General features: G+C 47.2%; 1 pseudogene; it reads right to left on the bottom strand.

Annotated features, from left to right (window-relative positions):
* Window positions 1–13,756: 13,756 nt before the first annotated feature.
* LOC147823212 (prothymosin alpha pseudogene) lies at window positions 13,757–15,139 on the bottom strand (annotated as a pseudogene).
* Between the last annotated feature and the right edge of the window lie 10,521 nt (window positions 15,140–25,660).

The following is a 25,660-nucleotide window of genomic DNA, read 5'->3' as shown; positions in this document are numbered from 1 at the left end:
AACCTGATGCGAGACATGTCTACAGAAAAGTTTGCAGAGGGTACCTTTCTTTTCTTGCTCTCCTGTTTCCTGAGATGGGTGGGGGTCTCAGTATACTGCGCAGGGTGGCAATGAACTCCTACGCTGGGGAGCTGCTGGCTCAGCCTCTCCAGTGATGGGACTATGGCATGGGACAGCTGCCACGCTGTTTTCTAAAAAGTAAAAATGAAATGGGCAAGGTTAGTTAATTTTAATACCATTTTATTTAAATTGAGTGTGGTGGCACATGCCTGTAATCCCAGCCCAGGCAGCTTGAGCCCAGCCTGGGCAGTTTAGCAACTTAGTAAGACCCTGTCTCAAAAGAAAAAGGGCTGGGGATGAACCTCGTTGCAAAAGCTCTGAGTTCAAGTCTCCATCCCTAGTACTGAAAAAGTTCTTTCTTTTAAAAAATTTAACCCAATAAGTCCTTAGTATTATTCAAACATGTGATCAATATAAAATTATTAAGGAAGTGTTTTACATTTTTTGTACTAAATCCTTGAAATCCAGTCCTTACTTTTTAAAGCCTTTATCAAGTGAATTATCATAAACATGGACTAACAGACCAAAAACATATAAAACAGTTACACTGAGTCAAGGCTTATGAGGTAGTCTCTTTCTAAATAAAATAAATGTTACTGGGCTTTGGGGTGCTCATTCCTTGGTTTCAGGTGTTTTTCATCTCCAATAAAGAACTGCACAAAACAAGCAAAAACAGTGCTGAGGTTTATTTGGAAGAGTGTAGGGTAAGAAAGAAACTGGCTCTGCAGTGTTTGGGCTGAATAAAAGAGAGGAAAAATTACAAATAAAAGCCAAAATAAAAGTACATCCTGGGAAACACAGGGTGGCTGCCATGAGGAAAAGCCACCAAAGCAGGCGCTTTGTGGCATCTGAGCATCCACACCTCGAAGGAACCCGGGAGAAGCCTCTATCTGGACCCTGGGGAATTATTTGGCTCTTGTGTCCTGGAATCTGGTCACACTCACTCCCCAACCAGCTCTGCCATGCTCTGCCTTCCTGCCTCAGAGGTATACTTTCATATACATTGGACACGCTGGATTACAATAACTTGTTTTCTTATTTTCCTATTGTCTCCTTTTTGCACTTTATTTATATATTGGGTTTCTCATATAAGACAAACCATGTGATATTTAGGCCTTCGTGTCTGACTTACCTCACTTAACATTATGATCTCAACATGGGCCCATTCTCCTACAAATGACTCATTTATCCTTTTTGTTTTGTTTGCTCTTTGAGACAGGATCTCGCTATGTGGCCCAGACTGGCCTTGAACTTACTGTGTAGCCCAGGCTGGCCTCAAACTCTGGCAATCCTCCTGCCTCATTATCCTTCTTTAGGGCAGAGTAGTGCTCTATTGTGTATAAATACCATATTTTCAAATAGGAAAGGGTGGAGGGAGGGCAAGGGAAGGGGGAAAAAAATAAGAACCAAGATACTCATGTAATGGTACAAGATCCCAATGATGAATGTAACTGTATTTTATACCGAAAATGGACCAATAAACTTAATGGGAAAAAAAATTAAAAAAAAACAAAAACCACATTTTCTTTATCCATTCTTCTGCTGGTGGACTTGTGGCTGCTTCCAAGATCCAGCTGTTGCAAGTTGTGCTGCTATAAATATGGGTCTGCACATACCACTGTGGTTTGATGCCTCTCTCTCCAGAAGATGCTGAGGAGGGAACAGCTGGGTCAAAGGGAATTTCTATTTTTAGTTTTCTGAGGAGTCTCCTTACTAGTTTTCACAGTGGTCGCACCAGTTTACATCCAGTATGTATTTCATACCAGATCAATGTGGACTCTAAATTTGCATCTGGAACTCTTGTTCTGTGTTTAGATTTCATAAACTCTGCAGTTGAAAAAGTAAATGTAATGCCCAAGTTGTTCCAGACACATTTGGAATTTTTCCAATATTGAATCAGATATTTATTTTTCAATTTAATTAAAATTAAAATTTAAGGGCCTGGGATGTAGCTCAGTGGCGCCGCACCTGCCTGGCAAGCCCAAGGTCCTGAGTTCAATCCCTGGTACCGGAAAAAGAATTAAAATTTAGTGCTGTGGTTGCACGATTTAGCAACGGCAAGACTCAGTGCACGTGAGCCCAGGGCCAAGGGCCCGGGCAGACCCGGCAGCTCGTAGCCCCGACCCGCCCAGGCGCTCCGGAGGCAGCCGCTCCGGAGCCCAGCGTCCTCCCGTCCCCGCCCTGCTGTCCCTCCCTCCGGGGACCTCGCCACCTGGCCCCACGACTGTCCTTCCTGCCGGTCGTACCGCGCAGACGGATTTCGGAGCCTTCTCTCCAGACCAGAGACGCGGACGCCCGCCACGAAGGGAGAGGAGCGGAGGAGGCGGGGCCTGCTGGCTGGAGGCGGGGGCTCACATCTCCTGGGCGCGGGGGAGGCGGGGTCTGCGCTGCTCCTCGGGGGCGGGGCGCAGGGGACCCGAGGCCGCGGGGTTCTCGCTCGGCGCGCTCGCTCGCTGTCAAGGCCCAGGCCCCGCGGTGGGGTAGGGCCGGGCCCGTGAAAGTTGGCTGCTCCGTGCCAGCGCCTCGCGAGGAGGCTGGTCGGAGCTCAGAGCAGTAGAGGCATCTGCTTCGCGTCCCAGTGTCGCTGCCCAGCAGTGAGCTGTTGCAGGCAAGGGTCGCCAGGAGTCCGCCCCGCGGGGACCTCCAGCCTGAGCGCTTCCTGACTAGGCCTCCTTCAAGCCTGGCAGTCCTTCTGGCCATGCGTCTGGGGCATCAGTCATTTTGCCTAAGAACCTGTATTCTTTGCACCCTTCTGGCCATGGTTAGGTAAAGACGTTTGACCCGGTGTCATGGCCCCTCCGGAGCGCAGGCTCCTGGTGAGGCGCTTCACAGACTCGCTGTCCCCAGGTCACACTGAAGTCACGCGAGGACATCAGCGTCTCCTCCCCGCTCTCTCGAGTTGGCTGCAGACAGCACGGCAGTCCCCTTGCTCAGGATTCTCGGCCTCTGCTCAGGGACCCCAACCAGCTCTGCACGGAGCTCACTGGCTCCAGGACACAGCACACGCGGGCCAAGCCTCGGAAAGCAAAGCGAACGTCAGCCGCAGGACCCTTCCTCTCCAGATCCTCTCTTGGCCTTGCTCTTTCTACGCTTCACCTTCCCCGGGCCTACAGACTCCTCCCGGGGGGCCTCCAACCCACGGCTAGGGCGGGACAGAATCAGACATCTTAGGGTAGGACATGCCACCTAGAGAGACTTCCCTGACTCCTCTTGGGACAAATACTCAAAAGAAAGTCCTTAATGGAGCTGAGAAGAGCTAGTGGTGGTGCAGGGCCCGTCCCCAGGATGCCAAGTGCTGTGATCCGGAGCAAGACTGGCTGCCGTCCGCTGATTCCCACCAGCAAGATCAGCGTCTTGGAGGCGGTCGGCCTCAGGCCTGGCTGCCTTCTCGCCTGGGCACCCTGTTCAGCTGGCAGCCTGGCCAGAAGGACCCCCACTCAGTCTGAGTGGGCTGGGCTGCCAGCTGCCTCCACATTTGGCATGGACAGCCTGCCATGCTGCAGTGTGCAAGGGCCTGGAACAATGACTGGGAGCATCAGCTATTTTAATGCAGAATTAGGCATACAATCCTTGCTAAAAATAAATACAAAGGAAAACCCCAAAGTAGCTAAGCCTATTTTAATAATTTTTATATTTCTTGTTCCTGGTTCTTTTGTCTTCCCCTTGCTACTCTGGAGCTGTCCTTTGCACAGGCCCACCCTAAATGTTGTCTGGCTCCCACCCATATCCTGGCACACAGCCCCATCTTGACCATGTCAGAGAAATAGATAGAAGAAAAGGAAGTGCATCAGTCAGCTTTCTGTTGCTGGGACAAAGTGCCTGACATACACAGCTCAAAGGAGAAAAGGCTTGTCCTGGCTCATGGTTTCAGGGGTTTCAGTTCCTAGTCAGCTGGCCCCAAGGCAGACACATTACTGCAGAAAGGCACAGTGGAGGAAAGCTGCCCACCTCATGGTGGCCAGGAAGCAGAGAACAGGGGAACAGGAAGAGCCAGGGACTAGGTGTGTCCCCAAGTCATGCCCCAGTGACTCATCCTTAGTTGACAATCAGGATTAACCATTACCAGGAAGATCCAACACCATTTCTTGGAGCAAAATCTACACCGAATGGAATAATGGCACCACCTCTGAGACTTGGTAACTAAAAAGGAGCTTTGGGGTGATGCCCCCCTTCTGACTCCCTACACATCCCCACCCTGGGGAGAAGGAATTTTGTAAAGCATAGGACTAGGAATGGACCCTGGTCCAACTGGAGCCCCTTCCCTGGAGAGAAACAAAATCCAACAGCTGGGTTCTCTTCAGTGGCTACTCACTGATGGCTTTTTTCCCTCAGAGTTTGGGTCTTTCCTGCTCATAGGTCTTATAATTTTTTTGAAACTTCAGCCACTTAGATAATATATTGTAGCATCTCTTGATTCTGACTCCTTTCCCCCAGCCTTATGCTGTAGTGCATTTTGTTTAATGACTTCCTCGGACCAATCCTGTGGAGTCTGTCTCTTCTTCCTCTTCCAGCTCGGGTACCTCTGCTCTGTTTTTCTCTTTCTGTTTTTATTTTCAAGCCTGTCTTTCTAGGGGTGGTCCCTGTGACTCAGTGTCTTAGTCATTTTCCTGTCACTGGGACAAAATACCTGACACCCACAAATTTTTGTTTTTGTTTTTTGGTACCGGGTATTGAACTCAGGACCTTTCACTTTTGAGGCCTGCGCCAGAACCATTGAGCTAAATCCCCAGCCCCTGACACCCACAATTTAAATGAGGAGCAGTTTATTTTGGCTCATGGTTTCAGTCCATAGTTAGCTGGCTCCAGGCAGGAAGGGCATGGTGGAAGGGCCTGGTAGAGGGAAGCTGCTCATGTTAGGGCAGCCAAGAAGCACAGAAAGAAGGAGCTGGGGCGAGAGATAAACCCCTCCTGGTCACATCATCAGTGCACTAACCCATGAGGAGTACAGCACCCTCATGCTCAATCACCTTCCAAATGCATGTGGTTTTGAGGGATGTCCCAGTTATAGACCCTAACACCCAGGAACTGGTTGGATGTTGACCCCAAACATTGTGAACCAATGAGACCTGAACCCTTTGCCAGTCATCTGTGTGTAGGTCGAAGGGCACTCATTCCAAATCCAGGCAGTTTTCCACGTGTGCACGGTGTAAGGTTCAGCTGAGGATGTGTGGAGATCTGAGTGTGTCTCTACTGAGTGTGATGCAGATTGTGCGTGCTGGTGGCAGGACAGGACAAGGGGATTCGAGGAAGCACAGCACTGCGCAAGTCAGTGGCCTCCGGCAGCAGGTGGCTTCCTGCCGTGGCTGAGAGGGACACCCCTGTGGAGCCCTGAGGGGACAAGGGGTCTTCCCGCTCTCATAGGAAAATGATCTAGGCTCCAAGTCCAATTCTGCAACACATCTTCTCACCCTGCCCTCTCCTCTCCTGGGAGGACGGAGACATGCATCGGCATGGCTGTGGAGAGGGACGTGCCAAGACACGGTTCTCAGGGACAAGGAGCTACAGGGAGTCGGGTAACTGTGAACTCCAACAGAGCCCTTGGTGCCCTAGCCAAGGAGAGCAGGAAGATAACTGGGAGCTACAGGCTCAGCCAGGCACAGGGCACTGCTGGGAAGAGATGAGACCCTGAAGGAGGGAGGGGCACCTCAGCTTTGCCCCCCTTCTGTCACCAGGGAAACCTATGGATGGCTCACCACAGACTCTTTCATTTATTTATTTTTTTCTGGTTGAGCTCAGGACCTTGTGCTGCCAGGCAGGCACAGTGCCACTGAACTACATCCCCAGCCCTCACCGAAGAATCTTACTGGAACCGTCACACTTCGGTCCTTCCTAAAAGATTTCTATGCTACTCTCTTGTGGTCCCCCTGCCCCCCAGCTGGGGATCAAAGCCAGGGCTTCACACTTGCTGGGCACATGCTCTAAACTGAGCTACACCCCAGTCCAAATGTTAGAGATCTGAAAGAGATCTAAAGATCTAAAACAAAAGGGAGTCAGCACAATGGCCCACACTCCTGTAGTCCCAGCTACTCAGGAACTGAGGTGGGAGGGTTGCTTGAGCCCAAGGGTTCAAGGCCAGCCTGGACAGACCTTGTCAGGGCTGAGGGTTTTCGGGGACACAGCCCCTCATGCCCCAGCACTCTGGCTGGTCTGGGTCTCAGCTCCAGGCATATGGCAAACATTTTTTTGCAGTAGGATAAGGGGGTGACCGCCAGGAGCATCTCCAGCTCCAACCCTGAAGGCAGAGCAGTCTCACAGGCCTCTGGCTCTGTGAGTGCAGATGCACAGACAGCTGAGGGCCGGGCCAGGCAGGTGGGTCTGCAGACCCCAGAATGCCTTGGGCTGGTCCCCTCAGGCTCCTTTCTGGGCCCAGAAGGTACCACGCTGCATCCTCTGCAACAGTTCAGAAGCTCTGCTCACCTTCTCAGGCCACACGGGGATCGTAGGTAGTGGGAAATCTGCCCACGCCTGACTCCCCTGCTGGGTAACTCTTAAGTACCGGGCCGTGTGCCGCCGCCCTGGGTTGGAGGCAAATGCCCGCGGTACTCTGATGACACAGGCAGGGAAGCTGGGTGACAGCGTCCTCGTGGGTGACCTGTGCCAGCCGGGCACGCCCCCTGTGGAGGGGAGCGGCAGCTGTCAGCCACTCACAGAGGGTGAGAAAAATGGCAGTGAGAATGACCGTCAGGGCTGCGCTGCACTGGGGGGCTTTTGTGCACACTTCTAGGTGGGGAGGCTTTGTGGTGCTGCTTTCTCCTCTGAGCTTGGGCTGCTGCCCCCTGAGCAGCCCATAGGAGAAGGGGGAGGGGTGTCTTATTTTACTGAAGGGGCACAGTCTTTTGTTTTGTTTCGTTTTCTTAACGGTACCAGGGATCAAACTCAGGACCTTGTGCTTTCGAGGCAGGCGGTGGGACCGCTGAGCTAAATCCCCGGCTTGTTTTGGTTTTTGAGACAGGGTCTCACTATGCACCCCAGGATGGCTTCGAACTCATGGTGATTCTCCCGCTTCAGCCCCCCCCCCCCCCCCCGTGCTGAGATCAGAGGCCTGGGCCTCCACCCGCTTGTCTCCTGAGTGCCTGGACTCTGTGGTGCTGAACTGCTGAACTGCCCCGAACTGCTCAACGGAATCGCAGAGTCGGGGAGGCGACTGAGACTCAGAGGCCCCGACCCACCCTCGAGGCGGCTTGTGAACGCCCTCGCGTGCCCGGTACCCACCCCCGAGGGCGCCGCGGAACCCGCTCCTTTGCGCGGGTGGCTGGAGCTTGCCGTGGGCTTCGCAGGGGAGAGGCCGGGCGCCCTCTGCTGGCCGCCTCGGCGCGGAGTCCGGGCGATTCCCGGGTCACGTCCCGGTGGCCCCTGACCGTCCCTCTGACGCTTTGAGAGACGCCTGGTCCCGAAACGGGCGCCCTGGCCCGAGCCCTCGCAGTCCCGGGCCCGCACTGTGCCCCGGGCGGCGCGCGCCCCTGCTGCAGGGAGGGAGATTCGAGTCCCCGCGCCTGTGCCCAGCTGTGCCGAGCTCTGAGGTGGAACCGCAGCCCTGCCTTCCCCGTGGCCCCCAGGACAGCGGGCTGGCAGGACCAGTGTTTCTCCGAGGCCGCCGGGTTTGCAGGGGGCTTCAGGGAAGCGAGGCCAGGAGCTGCCTCCGGGGCCTAGGGCCGGGAAGGCGGCTGGGCGGAGGGAGACGAGTTGGATCAGAAGGCCGGGCCCAGGGCAGCCTGAGGAGCAGCAGGGCCCCTGTTGCTGGTTTCTTCGATTCATATTTGTCCTAACTTAAAACGATACCCAGTAAGGGGACCTGAAGGGCAGGCCTGCTCCACCCTTCGCTGACCCCAGCCCCAGCCCATTATTCGGCTGTGTCCTGACCAGTACTGTTTATTCTTTCTTTTCTTTTTCTGGCACATTTTAAAATTACGTAACGGAGCCGGGATTTAGCTCAGTGGTTCCGGCGCCTGCCTTGCAAGCTCAAGGTCCCGAGTTTGATCCCCGGTACCAAAAAAATACATATACATAATGATAACATTCGTCATAGAGATTTTGTACCTGTCCAAGATATAGCTTGCTTCTTTTTTCCCATTATCCCCTCCTCCCTTCGACCCCTCTTCCCCTCCCTATTTATAAAAGCTTTGTTTCCATTTTTTCCTTCTATTTCATTTTTTCTTGTCCCTTCTTTCCTTTCCCATTGAACATTTTCTTACCATTTCCCAATATCTTTGTACATTTTGGTCCTTATTTCCACTTTCAGTTTCTCACACCAGAGAAACAATGTGGTATTTAAACACATGTGTCTCATTTATTTCACTGAAGAGTATGGTCTCAAGGTGCATCCATTTAACTAGGAATGTCTCAAGCTTATCCTTCTTTATGGCAGAGAAGTACTTCATTGTATTTTTTTTTTTTTTTTGGTACTGGGGATCGAACTCGGGACCTTGCGCTTGTGAGGCAGGCGGCAGAACCACTGAGCTAAATCCCTGGCCCTGTTTTTTTTTTTTTTTAAGCACATTATTCTTTATCCATTCATCAGTTGATGGGCATTTGGGCTGTTTCCAAAATTTAGCTATACAAACTATGCTGATACAAACATGGATGTAGATATATTGCTTTGGTTTAATGCTTTTAATTATTTCAGGAAGATACTAAGAAGGGGAATACCAGGGTCAAATGGAACCTCTAGTTAGCTCTTTGAGGTATCTCCATACTGATTTCCACAGTGGTTGCACCAGTCGACACTCCCACCAGCAGTGGAGAAGGGTTCCTTTCTCCCCATAGCCCCGCTAGCCTTTGTTATTGGTTGATTTCTTGATAATAGCCATTCTTTCTGGAATGAGATGGAATCTCAGAGTTGTTTTAATTTGCATCTCTCAATAATCAGTGATGTTAAACATTTTTCATATATTTATTTGCCATTTCTATTTCTCCATCCAAGAAGTGTCTATTCATTTCAGATGCCCATTTTTGGATTGGGTTTTTAAATTGGGGAGTCTGATTTTTATGACTTCTTTATATATTCTAGATAGTAGTCCTCTGTCTGAGGAACAGCTGGCAAAGACTTTTTCCTACTCTGTGGGTTGTCTCTTCACTCTGTTAATGATTTCTTTTGCTGTGCAAAAGCTTTTTAATAAAATGAGATCCCAGTTGTTGATTCTGTGTGATATTTTCTGTGCAATCGGGGTTTTGTTCATAAAGTCTTTGCCTACACCAATGTCTTCAAGAGTTTTACCTGTTCTATCTCCCAGCAGATTTAGTGTTTCTGTTTTAATATTTAGATTTTGATCTATTTTGATTTTAGTTTAGTGTATGGTAAAAGACATGGGTCTAGCCAGGCGTGGTGGTGCACACCTGTAATTCCAGCACTGGAGAGGCTGAGGCAGGAGGATCGCTGTTGTTCGAGGCCAGCCTGGGCTACATAGTGAGTTCAGGGCCAGCCTGAACTACAAAGGGAGACCTTGCATCAAAAAACAAACAAACAAAAGATATGGGTCTAGTTTTACTCTTTGGCATGTGGAAAGCCAGTTTTTCCAGCACCATTTATTAAAGAGGCCATCTTTCCTCCAGTGAAGGTGTTTGGCTCCTTTGTCAAAGATGGATGAGTGTGTCTGGAGTTGTTTCTGCATCTTCTAATCTGTTCCATTGATCCTCAAGCCTGTTTTTGTGCCAGTGCCATGCTGTTTTTATCACAGAGGCTTTGTAGTATAGTTTCAAGTCAGGGATTGTGATGCTCCCTGCCTTGCCTTTGTGGCCCAGAATTGCTTTCGCTATACTTCCAGTTCCAAATGAATTTTAAGATTGTTTTCTCTAATTCTGTGAGATACATTTTTGGTATTTTGATCAGGATTGCATTAAATCTGCATACTAATTTTGGAAGTATGGCCATTTTAACAATATTTCTTCCTACCCAAGAACAAGGGACATCTTTCCATTTTCTGATACCCTCTTCAATATCCTTTGTTAGAGTGCTGTAGTTTTTATTGTAAAGGTGTTTTACTTCCTTTGTTAGATTGATTCCTAGGCATTTCATTTTTTTTGGATGCTATTGTGAAAGATGTTGTTTCCCTAATTTCTCTCTCAGTGAGTTTGTTATTTGTGTACAGGAAGGCTATTGATTTTTGAGTGTTGACTTTGTATCCAGCTATGTATTGAATTTGCTTCTTAAATCTAGAAGCCTTTTGGTGGAGTCTTTGAGGTCTTCTATGTAGAGTATCATGTCCTCTGCAAATAATGATAATTTAACTTCTTTTCCTATACTTATTCCTTTTATTTCTTTCTCTTGTCTAATTTCTCTGGCTAATGTTTTCAGAACTATATTGAATAAGAGTGGTGAAAACGGACCTCCTTGTCTTGTTCCTTATTTTAGAGTGAAAGCTTTCAATTTTTGTCCATTTAGTATGGTGTTGACTGTTGGTTTGTCATGGATGGCTTTTATCAGACTGAGATAAAGACCATCTATTCCAATTTTCTGTAGGGTTTTTATCAAGAATAGGTGTTGGGGGCAGGGGATTTAGCTCAGTGGTGCCACCGCCTGCCTCGAAACCGCAAGGTCCTGAGTTAGAACCCTGGTACAAATAATAATAATAATAATATAATAATAATGTCTTCTGTGGTCAACAGCAGACATTGCTTACAGTTCAGAGAATTGATCGCTGCAAGCAGCTGTTGTGTGGCAGACTTTCAAATTCTGCCACACAATCTAAGGAGAATCAGATTCATGGAAGCTTATAGGAAGCAGTGAAAGTCAAACTGATTCATGCACAAAGATGCAAATAAACAAACAAAATGTGCCAGGACCTGTTAAAGAGACAGATGACAGTGATGACATTTTGGCTTTAAGAGGAGTGTAGATGTTCACTTACTTTAAGCAGTTAACAAGCTGGTCCATTGTTGTGCTGTTTTAAGTGGAGGTCTTGCAATACTACTGCTTAGGCTCAGACAGACACTGCTTCCATGGAACATCCCACAAAAGTTCATTTCAGTGCAATAAACATGTGAAGTTGTAAAAAAAAAAAAAAAGAAAGGGTGTTGGACCTTGTCAGACGCTTTCCTGCATCTCGTGAGATAGTCATGTGGTTTTTGTTGTCTCTGTTGATACGGTGTATTACATTGATTGATTTGCTTATGTTGAACCATCCCTGCATCCCTGGGATGAATCCTACTTGGTCAGTATGTATAACTTTCTTGATTAACTGCATTCTGTTTGCAGTATTTTATTGAGGATTTTTGTGACTATGTTCATTTGGGAGATTGGCCTGTAATTCTCTTTTTTGGTTGGATCCTTCTCTAGCTTTGGTATCAGGGTAATGCTTGCTTCCAGGAATGAATTTGAGAGTATTGCTTCCCTTTCAATTTTATTAAAGAGTTTGAGAAACCGTGGCATTAGCTCTTCTCTGAAGTTCTTATAGAATTCAGCAGTGACTGTCAGGGCCTTGGCTCTTCTTTGTTGGTAGGTTTTTAATTACATCTTCAATTTTATTGACTGATACTGGTTTATTTAGAATTTTTATATCTTCTTGATTCAGTTTTTTGTTTCGTTTTGTTGGTAACAGGAATTGAACTCAGGGACTCACTCTTGCCCAGCAGATGCTGCACTGCTGAGCTCCATCCCAAGCCCTTTTCCTTCTTCGTACCGAGGCTCTAACTTGGGACCTTGTGCTTGTGAGGCAGGCAGCAGCCAAGCCTTTCTTGACTCAGTTTTGGTAATTCATATGTATCTAGGAATCTGACCACCTCTTCAGTGTTTTCCATCTTATTAGAATACAGGTTCTTGCCGGGGATTTAGCTCAGTGGTTCTGGCTCCTGCCTCTCAAGAGCAAGGTCCCGAGTTCAATCCACAGTACCAAAAAAGAAAAAAGAAACAATGAGAAAGAATACAGTTTCTTGAAGTAAGTATTGATGATCTTCTGGATTTCTACAGGATCTGTTGTGATTTCACCCTTTTCATTCATAATTGCATGGATTTGAGTTTTTTCTTTCCTTTTTTTTGATAAGGTTGGCTAAGGGTTTGTCAATTTAATTTTTCAAAGAACCGACTCTGTGATTCATTGATTCTTTGTATCGTTCTCTTAGTCTCCATTGCATCAATTTCTGCTCTGGTCTTCATAATTTCCTCCCTCCTACAAGCTTTGGGCTTGACTTGCTCTCCTTTTTCTACAAATTTGAAGTTCAGCACGAGGTTAGTTGAGCTTGCCCTGCTTTTCTGATATGAGAATTCACTGCTATACATTTCCCTCATAGGAGTGCTTTCATCACATCTCATAAGTTCTGATATGTTGAGTTGGCGTTGGCATTTAACTGTAGAAACTAATTTCTTCTTTAACTTCATCTGTGACTCCTTGGTTGTTCAGGAGGGGGTCATTTAATTTCCATGTGTTTATGGAGTTTCTGTGGTTTGTCTTGCAATTAATTTCCAATTTCATTGCACTGTGATCTGATAATATGAACTAGATAATTTCAATTCCTTTGCATTTACTTAAACATGTTCTATGAGCTAGGATGAGGTCTATTTTGGAGAAGATCCCACGTGTAGTTGAGAATACCCATGTGTATTCCGATGTTGTGGGGCGGAATACTGTAGACATCTACTAAGTCCATTTGTTCAAAAGATTGGTTCAGTTCTAATATTTCTTTCTTGATTTTTTTGCCTAGTTGATCTGTCTACTGTGACAGTGAGGTATTGAAGTCACCCATTACAATTGTATTAGAATTTATTTGATTTTTCATGTCCATTAATATTTTTATGTAGTTGAGTGTGCCGGTATTTGGTGCATATATATTTATGATTGTTATATCTTCCTCTTGGATTGTTCCTTTTATAAGAATGTAGTGTCTTTCTTTGTCTCTCTTAATCAGTCTTGGCTTGAAATCCATTTTGTCTGCAAATAGAATAGCTACCCCTATTTTTTCCTAGGTTCCAATCCTTTGCATATTGTTTTCAATCCTTTGAGTTTCAGTCTATGAATTTCTTTGAATTAAATATGTTTCTTGTATGCAGCATATTGTTGGATCTTGCTTCTTGATCCATTCTGCCAGTCTGGTTTTGTTTATGGGTGAATTGAGACCATTTACATGATAATTATAACTGATATGTATTGATTTATCCTTGTCATATTATTTTCCTGTTGTCAGTTCCCTTTTTTTCCTCCTTTGTTTAATTACTTGCCTTATCTGGTGGATTCATTCTGTTGGGATTCATGGAGTTGTAGTCCTCATTATCTCTTTCTAGAATGTCCTTCAGAACATTTTGGAGTGCTGGTTTGGTGTTCATGAATTTTCTCAGATGTTTTTTGTCATGGAAGTATCTTATTTCTTTTTTGTGGGATACATCAACCTGGGTTGGAGGTTGTTTTCTTTTAGGGCTTGAAATACTTCAAGCTCTCCTTGACTTGAGGGTTTGGGTACAGAAGTTTGCTGTGATTCTAATGGGCTTTCCTTTATAGGTGATTTGTTTCTTTTCTCTAACTACTTTTGTTTGTTTTTAGAACAACTCAGCAAAATAAAATTCCAGTTTATTGTTAGACAACATTGTTTCACACATACATGAAACAGGCCAAAAAATATAAATAAATAAACAGCAACCTCATAGACAAAAAAGAAGGAAAAAAAAAGAAACCTTTTGGGCTGGGGATTTAGCTCAGTGGTTCTATTGTCTGCCTCAAAAGCTCAAGATCCTGAGTTCGATCCCTGGTATGAAAAAAGAAACCTTTTATCTTTGGCCTTTTTAACCATCTCATACAAACAAACTACTTATAGTTCGACTAAGTACATACACAAAAAATGTTACTGGAATCCTCAGAATAAAATTGTTTTTTGTAAGTGTTTTTTCTCCTTTGAGATTATAATGAATAGGGTCAAACCACAAGTAAAGTTGGAGGTAGGACAGAGAAAGCTCTGAAGGCTGGCTTGGTCATCCAAGATCATCAAAACTGGCTTATCCCTAACAGTATGTACACAAATATAAATTGAAAATACAAACAAATTCTCCTTTTTAAAGTACTTTAAAGAAAAAAAGCAGGGCCTTGGAAGTTTTGGTTCTTTTTTCCACCCCTATTGAAAATCTGCATTTGTTCAGGTGGTGGAGAGCAGCGTCTGCAGCCGGCACTGGCCCAGTGGGCGGGCAGGTGCTGTAGTCTCCACTTGAGGTGACCACATTCAGGTGGGAAGGGGAGGGTGAACAGGTCATGGTGGCCTTTTCTAGGTTAACTTCTTTTTTGCTGTCTAGTCATCCTCATTGGTCTTCTGCTTCTTGGGGTCAGTGTTGTCATCTTCATCAGCCTCAGCTGCCGCTTGCCCGTAGCTGCCTCTGACTCATCTTCATCTCTGTCCTCTTCTTCACCACCACCTTCCTCCTCCTCCTCCTCCTCTTCCTCCGCACCTTCCTCCTCCTGTTCAGCCACCTCATTGTCAGCCTCCTGCTCACCATTCTCCTCACTAGCATTCCCATTAGCAGGGGCGTCTCTTCCTTTCTCCGCCTCTTCCTCAGCCTCCTTCTTCTCCATTAGGTCCTTGGTGGTGATCTTGAAGCTAGTGTCCAAGGCTGTGTCTGACATGGTAGGGCTCGCTGGTGGTCCAGTACAGTGGATACAAAGGAAAGTGAGATTCTGGGGACTCTGGTGATACAGCTGATGGAGTCCACAGTGGAAGTGCATGGCTGAGGTGGCTGCAGTGAGTGAGGAGCTGGATCAGGAACAATGCAAAGATGTCTTTTCAGAGCAGACAATGAGGACTCTAACAGCTTGTAATACTCTGTCCTTATGTTGAATTTCTGGAATCTTGACTAGTATATGCCTTGGTGAAGATTTTTTTGATCATGGATAATTGGAGTTCCATATGCCTCACTTATCTATCACCTGTATATCAAATTCCTTTTCCAGGCTTGGAACACTTAGGTTTTTTGTTTGTTTTGTTTTGTTTTGTTTTTTGGTACCTGGGATGGAACTCAGGACCTTGCACTTTGAGGCAAGCGGCAGCACCACTGAGCTAAACCCTCGGCCCTTCCACACTTGGGAAGTTTTCTGCCATGACTTCTGTGAACAGGTTTTTTATGTCATTTCCCCTACCTCTTGCTTTTTCATTGTGTCTGATCAATCTTATGTTATTCTTCTTTGCATCATGTTGCAGCTGCTGGATTTATTTCTCCTGGTCCTTTGCTATTTTTAAGAAATCTTCCTTTTCATGATTGCTAACCACAATCCTGTCTTCCATATCTGATATTCTGTCCTCACATTGGCTTATTCTGCTGTATATACTTTCAATGGAATTTTTTTTTTTTTTTGGTACCGGGGATCAAACTCGGGTCCTTGCACTTGCAAGGCAGGCAGCAGAACCACTGAGCCGAATCCCTGGCTCAATGGAATTTTTAATGATATCTATTTGAATCTGTTTCATGGATTCTATTTCTTTTCGAATGCTGGGCATTCATGGTTTCCATCATTTTCCTAAAATCCTCTTTTTTAAATCAGTATCTTCTCTACAGTAATTAACCATGTCTTTCATTATGATCATCATCTCTGTAGTTAGCTGAGAGATTATTTCTGATTTGATTTTTTTCTGGAGTCTTGCTTGTCCATCTGCTTTGTTTCTTCTGCTATTACCACTTCAGAGAGTCCAAGTGGGTGGGTTTCAAATTGTTCCACCTCATTTCCCCCTAGGTTTGCCATTGGTGAGTTGGAAGTTTGGGGTTGCATCATGCTTAAGTGTCTCCTCATTTTGTTTTTGTTTGTTTGTTTTAGTTTAATTCCTGGGTTGATGCTTGTTAATTGCTTATGGCAAGTAGCTTTTTTGCTAGTATTTTGAACCCTTAGGAAATGACTACTTCTCAGAGATGTCTTTCAGGTACAGCTGACTTTTGGGTTTTGAGTCTGTTGCAAGATCTTACCTCTTCAGTTTATTAGGGATAAAAAGTTTCTGCCTATTGACCTAGCCCCTGGTCCTGTGGCACTGGTCTATAGTATTGTTTATGACCCTTAGTCAATCTCAGTCTTGGCATACCAGGAAGAACAACTGATTGTAACAATTATGTCACCTTAGCCAAAGTAGTACAATTAGCAATAACAATAGCATCAAACATAGCCTAGAAAAATGACAAACTGTGGTAGCTATTAACTTTCCATCTTTAACTGTATGAACTATATCTGTAGTTATATAACAAAATCTAGTACAAGCCAGAAAATTGTATACAGTAAATATGCCTTCAGTATGGCAATTTTGCCCTCAGAGGAGAAATTTTTAAAGGAGTTGGGGGGGGGGGAGTAGAGAAATAGAGGAAGATGAATAGATTAGAAGTAAGGCTGATGTGCTTGTTCTGAAGTACTGAAAGTAGAAAAAAAAAAAAGAAGCAAAGCTGGAACAGAAAGAAAGATTATCCAAATTTGGGGAAACTGGTGAAGAAGACAGGTAGGAAAGAGAAAAGGAAGAAATTAAAACAACAACAAGAAAACTAGAAAGAATGTTGACACTCATATAAAAAGAATAAATAGGGGCTAGAGATTTAGCTCAGTGGTGCTGCACCTGCCTCACAAGCACAGGGTCCTGAGTTCAATCCCCAGTACTAGAACAAACAAGCAAAGAATAAACAATTAAGAAAAAACAAAACAAGAAAAGAAAAAAATAGAGGAAAAATATGTTTATTCAGGGTGTGTCTCTGCTGTCATTGGTAGACAGAGTGGGCAGACAAAGCTCAGATCTGTATCGATTAATCCCAGCAAGCCAGCCATAGATTTACGGTGGGGTAGTGGATAATCCCAGTAAGCCTGCACCTTTAGTTCCACAGAAATTCAGGCGGGTTTCTAGCTGTGAGGCTGGAACCTGATTTGTTGAGCCAGCAACACTTTGTGTGCCTCCTGTGGGCTTGAACTTGGCTCCCTGCTGGCTTCAACTCAGCTCCTTGACCTCCTGCCAACTTGAACACAGTTCTGCCTCACCCTGACACTGGGAGCCACTAGATGGAGCCAGCCCACAGCTGCTCTGAGTTCCAAGCTCAGGTGGCTCCTCTCTAAAATGCCTACCCGCCAATAGTTCTCTCCTGGGGGACGTCTTTGCTGAAATAACTCACCAGCCACTGCAGTCTGCTGCATCCACTGGTCTGTTCCACTGATGCATTTCTCCATGGAGGCCTCTGGGGTCACCAGTGGTCACAGTGCATCTGTAGGTTCGAGCCACCCTTCCAAGTGAGTCAAGGCTCAGGGAGAAAGCACCGCTTGCCACCTTTTTCTTCTGTGTTGAGGTCCCTCTCTTTGCTCTCCCTATGGGCTTCAATTCTCATTTCAGATCCTTCCTGGATCCTGAGGACTCATTTTTCTCCCTCTTCTCTTCCTTACATTGCTATATTCCAGTGTCTGGACACCAAATCTTGTAGAAGCTGTTTCTTTGCTGTTCACCACTCTGCCATCTTCCTGGAAGTCCCACTTTTTCATTTCATTTCATTTCTTTTTTTTTTTTTTTTTGAGAGAAGAGTCGAACTGTGTGCTCCGAGCTGTCCTCAGATTCACGGTGATCCTCCTGCCTCAGCCTCCGGAGCGCTGGGATTACAGCTGTGAGCCACCACACCCCTCTGTCTCTCTCTCCAATGCTTGCCATCTTAAGGACACTTGGGTCAATTCACTCTGCTCCTCCACACCGGTACCCACTTTGACACACACACATTGGCCCACAGGGCTGGGATCTGAGGGAAGTCTACTTTGAGGCTTTGTTGATGTGAGTGGCACTGAGCAGACAGCGGGTTTGGCTGGGAGAACCACCGTAAGTAGTCAGGTTCAGCTCTGGATTTGTCTCTCGGCCACAGAAAGCCTCGATGTGCCCACTAGATGGCGCCAAAGACAGTAAGCCGAGGGACCTCGGGTGCCGATTCTCCCCTAAACCAAGCTAAACCCGAGCCAGGCAGCCGAAGATGGTTCTATAGGTTGTGCCTTGGCCGGGGTCGGAGACTACAAGTGAGGCCGTGAAACAGTGGCAGCTGCTTTCTTCAAATCTCTGAGAGTTCAGACAGGAGAACACGGTCCCTGGGGTGGGGGTGAGGCGTCCTTGTCACCCTTACCTGGGAAACCTTCAAGCAACAGTAGCAGAAATTCCCTCCTGTCACTCTCCCACTCTGTCCCAAGCCCAGGGCCCACCCTGCCGCTCCCCCACCTGCAGCGGTGCCCAGACCCATTCCTCTCCTGGCAGCAGAAGCTGTTTCAGGCTACCAGGTCTGGAGGGCAGAATTGACTTTTAAAACACAATGCTGGTGGGGCTTGGTGGATGGCTATAATCCCAGCACTTGGGAGGCTGAGGCAGGAGGATCACAAGTTCAAACTCTGCCTAGGCAGTTTAGTGACTTGGTAAACATAAAAAATATAAGGGCCGGGGATTTAGCTCAGTGGATCCGCCGCCTGCCTTGCAAGCACAAGGTCCCAAGTTTGATCCCCAGTACCATGTACCTATCAAATAAGAAAGGGCTTGGGATTTAGCTCAGCACAGAGGTCCTAAATTCAATCTCCAGTAAAAAGGAGGGAGAAATGAAACAGAAAGGAAAGAAGGGACAAGAAAAAAAAGAAAATAGAAAGAAAAAATGGAAACAAAGCTTTTGTATGTAAGGAGAGTTAGAGGGGTTGAGGCGGCGGGAGGAAAGGAAGCGAGACGTGTCATGGACAGGGAGAAATTTCCTGCGATGCGTGTTATCAGTGTTACATCTAAAATGTACCAATACATGTTTTGCTAAAAAATTTTAAAGGAAAGAAGGAAAAGAAGACCTGAAGTGGCAGTGGCCACCATCCTAATTTGCTTGGGACTAAAGGGTTTGTGGCCCCAAGACCTTCAGGGCCCCAGGCAGGCAGCCAGCTGGTCTCCCCGGACTGCAGGGTCCTCGAGCCTCAGCGTGCTCTGCTCGAGTCAGCCGGGACTCGACACGCTGTGCGCTGTGCGTCAGGAAAAGCAGGGGCCAAGGGAGAAACCCGGGCCTCCTGGCAGGGCCGCTGGGCACCATGGCAACAAGGCCCAGCCTCCTTCTCAGGAAGAGCCCGGCCCAAGAAGGGGAGGACAAGCTGAAGAGCAGAGCTCTGGGCCCGGGAAGTGGTCAGCAGTGCGGCGCCTGCCTGGCAAACGCAGGGTCCTGAGTTTGATCCCCGGTACAAAAAACAACAGAGCTCTGCCTCCGCTGTAGCGGCCCAGGGCCTCCTCAGCCTTCTGGGAAAGGAAACAGCCACCCCCAGGGGCCCTGGCTTCAGTTTTAAAGCTAGAAACCCCCAACCCAACCTCTTTACTTTTCTCTTTGTGCTGAGGATGGAACTCAGGACCTTCCGCTTTCGAGGCAGGCTCGGTGCCACTGAGCTAAATCCCCGGCCCCCAACCTCTTTTAGTTGGGTGGCGGGTAGGGGCCAGGGCCTCCCAAGCCAGGAAGGGGCTCCACCCTCCAGAGGGACAGCATTTGCCGGGGACAGGCTCCGAGGGAGGTGTGGCCAGAGGAGTGGCCTCCCAGCCCGGCCCACGCTCCCCTGCCTGCTCCCCTGCCTCAGGCCTCTCTTGCTCCTCAGCTCCCGCTCCCTCATCTCCGCTTCCTCCCTGAAGGAAAGTGGGAAACCAGGCCCTGGACACTGCAGGTTCTCGGCCGCACCATCAGCTAGCGTGACCAGCAGGCCTCGGCAGGGGAAGGCAGAGCCGCTCTGCGCCCGACTCCCCCAGAAGGCATCCCCACCCTCGGGGTGGACATTGGATTCCTGGGACCCACCCAGAGCGCGTCCGACCCGAGGCAAGAGCCTTCTGCAGGGCGGTAGCCATGCGATGGAAGCACCTCCCCAGCACGCTCTTCCACAGAAGCCCACCCAGGAGGCCGCAGAGACGCTCAAGCAGGTGTGGAGGAGGGCATTTATCAGCCCTGACATCTGAGAGTGCCAAGCAGACGTTAGCGTGGCCTCCGGCACCAGGGGTCCTAGGCCAGGCTCCTGGCTGCTTTCCCCACCCAAAGGAGCCGCACAGGTGCAGCTGCCGGCAGAGGGACCCAGGTGCCCATGAAAGCATTCCCAGGCGGAACACAGGGCAGTGCGCCCTTTAGTAGCGGGGTGGACCCTGAGAAGAAGCCCACCCAGCTCATCCTGCAGCGTCCTCAGGCTGAAAGAGGCTCCCTTCCTCCCCCGGCTGCGAACTGCTGACACAGCTACCAAAGGCGCTTTACACACAAGAACTCCAGCCTGAGATACCTCTGCGGGACGAGCCACGGCTCAGCTCGGCGTACAGAAGCCCACAGACCGGTCAGCAGGGAGGAGCAGGACTGCAGCCAAGCTGCTAGGACCGGAGAGGGACGGCGGCACCAGAGCCAGGGAGGTGCGGCCCGCTGCCTGGAAGGAAGCGCGAAGCTGGCTCTGGGGGAGGCGCGGCAGCTGGGTAGTGCTGCAGAGCGCTCCACGGAGACTGACCGCAGGCAAGGAGCGGCGTGCGTGGAGAGGAGGCAGGTGGAAACCGGCGCGTCTTCAACAAGGCTCAGCTTCCACAAGGGCTGGGATCCCACCTGTGCTGCTACACGGGCAAGACGAAGACTCCGTGCCAAGGGAAGCAAGGCCGACATAAAGGAGCAGCACTGTATGCTCCTGAGGTGCTCAGCACGCTCGAACTCAGAGACACAAAGTAGCAAGGCGGTCACGCGGGAGGGGCGCGAGTCCAGAGTTTCAGTCCCGGGGATGACGGACCCTGCAGACAGGTGGTAGTGAGGGCTGCAGAGCAAGCACACGGAGGAACTCACTGCCGAGCCTCCGCCTAGGTTGTTATACTGGTGCATTTTAAATTAGGCATTTCACTACAGTAAAAATTTAAAAATCAATCTGTACCAGGCTGGCTCAGCTGCCATGTTTCAAGGTGTGCCAGAAAGTCTTGCTCTATGGCTGCAGAGAAAAAAGGTGAAATCCTATCAGGATGGGGTAGCTTACAATGAAACACCTCTGAATATACACAACAAGTAGCGGGAAAAAGGCTTTGTTGTGTTGGGAGCAATGCTACATAATTCTAGGGAAAAATCATTTGGTTAGCCTAGTTCTCTTGCCTACAGCCCAGCTACAGAATAACTCCAGTTTGGCCTCCTGTCACAACTGAGACTTCAGTGATCCAGTGATGCTGTGATTCTCCAGGACAAGAAACATCCTGGGAGAACAAACATCTGCTCAGTTCCTCATTGTTCTTGGACTGATTAACATCTTGTTTGCCGGAGATGTACTGAACTCTCTGCAAGCCTTCCGTTACACCTTGTTTATCCCAATGTGAACTGTTGAACTCTCTGCAAGTCATTTGTTACATTTGTTTCTCCCGATGTACTGAATAAAAGGTGTGGTAAACTGGGGGCTTTGTCTTTGCCGCCCAGAGCAGCACTGGTCAGACCCAAAGCTCAGCTTCTTCTCAGTCTCATTTTTCTACCTTTCCTGTAATTCGCCGTGTGCTGCCGTGGCTCGCAGGAGACCAGGACTCACTGCAGAGGTTCTGGTAACGTCCCCTTCCCCTGTCCCCTACATTGTTTCGTTTTTTAATTTTGAGACAAGATCTTGCTAGGTCACTAAGTCGCCCAGGCTGGCCTTGAACTTGTGATCCTCCTGCTTCAGCTTCCCAGAGAGCTGGGATCACAGGCCTGAGGCTCCACACCCAGAAAAAGTCTTCGTAGTTTTGGGGTTTTTCAAAGTTCTGTCTAGGTTCACTCCTGCTTAGGATGTGGCTGCAAGAGAGCATTGCTCCTCATTAACAACAACAAAAATTAACGTTCAACATCATCACGTTTCTTGAGCCCACTTGGAGTTACAGTAAAGCAACCAAACAAGCTGCACCCTGAGAAGTGCCAGCCCCATCCCAGCACGGCAGAGATGCACCGCACACCTTCCCTACTCCAGGCCAGGAAGAGAAGGGTGGACGCTGCTGGAGACAGGAAAGAACCGCCGATGGAAGGCGTTCACCAGCTCCGAGCTGATGCCAGCTCTGGAGGGCTGAGGCCCGACAGGCGACTCGCTCCGCTGTCCCACTCTCCAGGATGGACAAGCACGGGGCGGGGCCGGAGGCCCTGCGCCCTCAGGCGTGCAGGGCGACTGGCGGCCCTGAGGAGAAGCGCACACTGGCCTGGACCCTCTGCTTGTGTAGGGCACAACCCTCCACACGTTGCTGGAGAAGGGAAGGAAGCAAGACCTCCGCTCCAAAGACCTGGCCACGCCTGGCCTACTCGAAAGGCTCTCCTGCAGTTGTCCTAAGCACCCACTTCAAATATAATGACATCAGGGCTGGGGATTAGCTCAGTGGCTCCGCCCGCCGTCTGCCCCCACAAGCTCAAGGGCCCGCGTTTGATCCCCGGCACCAAAATAAATAAATAAGTAAATAAATAAATAAAATACACTACTATAATGTACTTTGTATGTATTTTGTGAAAAAAAATAAAATCACGATTTAGTGCAAAAAAAATGCCCTTAGTAAGAAGTGTGATGTTACCACATTGTCACCCTGTATAAAATGCTGCCCCTGCAAGCAGTCTGCGCTGTGTGAACGACCATGTGGACGAACCCCAGTGCACGCACAGGCAACAGCAGAACAGCACAGAAGGTGAAATGGACTGGCAAGAAATAAAAGGAAATAAAAAACAGTCCTAAGAACAGCTAGGACAGAAAAAAGAGCAAAACCATATATTTAATCCGACTGTATTGATAATTACATTAAGTACAAACTGTCCAAATAGCCAATTAAGAGAAAATGAGACCCAACTGTATGCTGCATGCTAAGCTCACGTTAAACTGGGTGTGGCAATGTACACTTGTAATCCCAGCACTTGGGAGGCTGAGGCAGGAGGTTCGCTTCGAATTCGAGGCCAGCCTGGGCTACATAGTGAGTTCAAGTCTGGCTTGAACTACACAGCAAGACCCTGTCTCAAAAAACAAAAAACAAAAATAAAACAAAACAAAACATGAAGCAAAAACTGACAACAATAACAAAGAGAAACAAATCCATAATTTAGTTGAAGAATTCAGTCTCTTATTGGTAACTGATGGAAAGACAGACATAAATCAGCAAGGGTACAGAAGACCTTAACACTGCTATTGATCATTTTTATATTCTTGGTATTTGTTGTCATTTCACCCAGTGATAGCAAACTATATATTCAAGTGAACATGGAAAATAAATACAAAACCATTATACAACATAAAATAAGCCTCAATAAATTTGATGATTTTTTTTTTTTTCCCGGTCCTGGGATTGAACTCAAGACCTTGCACTTGTGAGGCAGGCGCTGCACCACTGAGCTAAATCCCCAGCCCTCAATAAAGTTGAAAGAACTGAGGTCACAGGAGGAGAGGACACAGGCCAGAGGGAGCATGCTAAGCAGGCGGCGAAGGCTGGGACGAGAGCAGTGATGGCAGGCCATGTGACCCAGGGGCCATGTGAGCCAGGGGCCATGTGACCCAGGGGCCACCCCAGACAGTAAGCTCAAGAGATCGCCTAGAGACGCATCTTTCAAAAGCTATTTAGAAATAAAGTATACATAAAAAAGAGCTGAGGTCACAGAAAATAATTTCTCTGACCAAAATAAAACTAAACTAGAAATCAGTAACAGAAACATTTGGGAAAATATCTAAATATTTGGAAAGTTAAATAATGTACTGCTAAATAACCCATATATCAAAGAAGAAATCACAAAAGAAATTGTTTTTAAATTAAAGTATAGATAAAAACCAAACATATGAAAATTGATGTAATGCAAAAAAAAAAAAAAAAAAGGCATTTAGAAATTTATAGCTTGGGCCGGGGATTTAGCTCAGTGGTTTTGCTGCCTGCCTTGAAAGCACAAGGTCCCAAATTCGATCCCCAGTTCCAAAAAAAAATAAATTTATAGCTTTAAATGTTTAGATTAGAAAATAAGGCAAGAATTCAAATCAATAACCTAAATTTCTACCTTAAAAATCTGAGGCCAGGGCCAGGGATTTACCTCAGTGGTTCCACCACTTGCCTCGAAAGCACAGGACCCAAGTTCGATCCTCGGTACCAAAGAAAAAATCTGAGGCCTGGCATGGTAGTGCACACCTGCAATCCAAGCACTCAGGAGGCTGAGGCAGGAGTATCACCATGAGTTCAAGGCCAGTCTGGGCTACACAGTGAGATCCTATCTCAAAAATAAATAAATAAATAAATTAGAGAGTGGAGGGAGGTGTTTCAGCAAATTAAATCCAAAATAAGCAAAAGGAAAGTACTGTATTAGGAAGCAAAATACATTAAATTCAAAATATTTTAAAAATAAAAAATAAATCAGTGAAAATATCAATGAACTGATAAACATCTATCCAATCAGATGGAGATATCTCATCATGATGAAAAATTTATGCAAATAAATGAGTTCAGATAAAACACATTCCTTAAGAGACATAATCTACCAAAGTTCACTGGAGAAGAAAAAGATAATGAGTAATCAGCTAAATACATAGTGAGCCCTTGACTTACAAACTCAATTCACTCCTGGGGGCTGGTTGTAACTCAAGGTGGTCAGTGAAGGCTCAGCCTTCAAAGTCCCCCTCCTGGACACAGGCAGATCTCAGTGTCCTCAGAGACTGGCCTAGGATCTCTCAACCCCCACAGGCAAGGATGTTGTCCTGTTCCTTCCAGAACTCTTCAAGGGTTAAATCTGTATCTGAGACCATCTGGAAGCACAAGTGGCCAGCAATCAGGTCGTAACTCAAGAATTTGGTCATAAGTTAAAACTACAATTCTGGGGCCAGGGATTTAACTCAGTGGTTCTGCCCCCTGCCTTGAGAGCACAAGGTCCCAAGTTCAATCCCTGGTACCAAAAAAAACCAAACAAACCACACACACACAAAAAACTAAAATTCTGGTCATAACCCAAGTTGTTCATATGTCAGGCCTGTACTAACTGGAGGGTCCACTGCACATTCTTATGTATCCAAAAATTGATTACAAAGTTTTATTTATTTATTTTTGGTACCAGAGATCGAACTCAGGACCTCATGCTTGCCAGGCAGGCACTGTGCTGCTGAGCTGAATCCCCACGCCCTGAATATAAAGTTTTAAAGGAAAATTTCAGGCTTAGACTGGTTCACAGGAGTATTCTACTAACTTTTAAGAAATGATAATCCTTAGGGCCGGGGATTTAGCTCAGTGGTTCTGCCGCTTGCCTTGCAAGCACAAGAACCCGAGTTCGATCCCTGGTACCAATAAATAAATAAATAATAAAAATCCTAGCCAGGCAGGGTAGTGCACACCTGTAATGCCAGTACTCGGGAGGCTAAGGGAGGAGTACTGCTGTGAGTTTGAAGCCAGCCTGTACTACACAGTGAGACCCTGTTTCAAAGAAAAAGAAGAGAAAAAAGGATCATTATTAGGTGGTACCTGCCTATAATTCCAGCACTCTGGGAGGCTGAGGCAAGAAGACTGCAAGTTTCGGCCCAGCCTGGGCAGCTTAATAAAACCTTCCTCAAAATTAAAAAAATGGCCAGTGATGGAGTTCAGTGTGCAGGCCCTGTGTTCAATCTCCAGAACCATCCAAAACAAAAACAACAGCAAACGAACGTTACCAAGTGAGATTCAAGGGTTAGCTCAACATCTGAAAAGGAATCAATGTCATCTGCCACATCAGTAGGGCAATAATGAAAAATCAAAAGATCTGGACTCCATATAT

The sequence above is a fragment of the Heterocephalus glaber genome, unplaced genomic scaffold (genome assembly GCF_053883595.1).
Source record: "Heterocephalus glaber isolate CG9 unplaced genomic scaffold, H.glaber_assembly_v1.0 deba00001600, whole genome shotgun sequence".
In the NCBI taxonomy this organism is placed as follows: Eukaryota; Metazoa; Chordata; class Mammalia; order Rodentia; family Bathyergidae; genus Heterocephalus; species Heterocephalus glaber.
The sequence above is the reverse complement of the archived record's forward strand: the minus strand, read 5'-3'. Positions and strand labels throughout refer to the sequence as shown.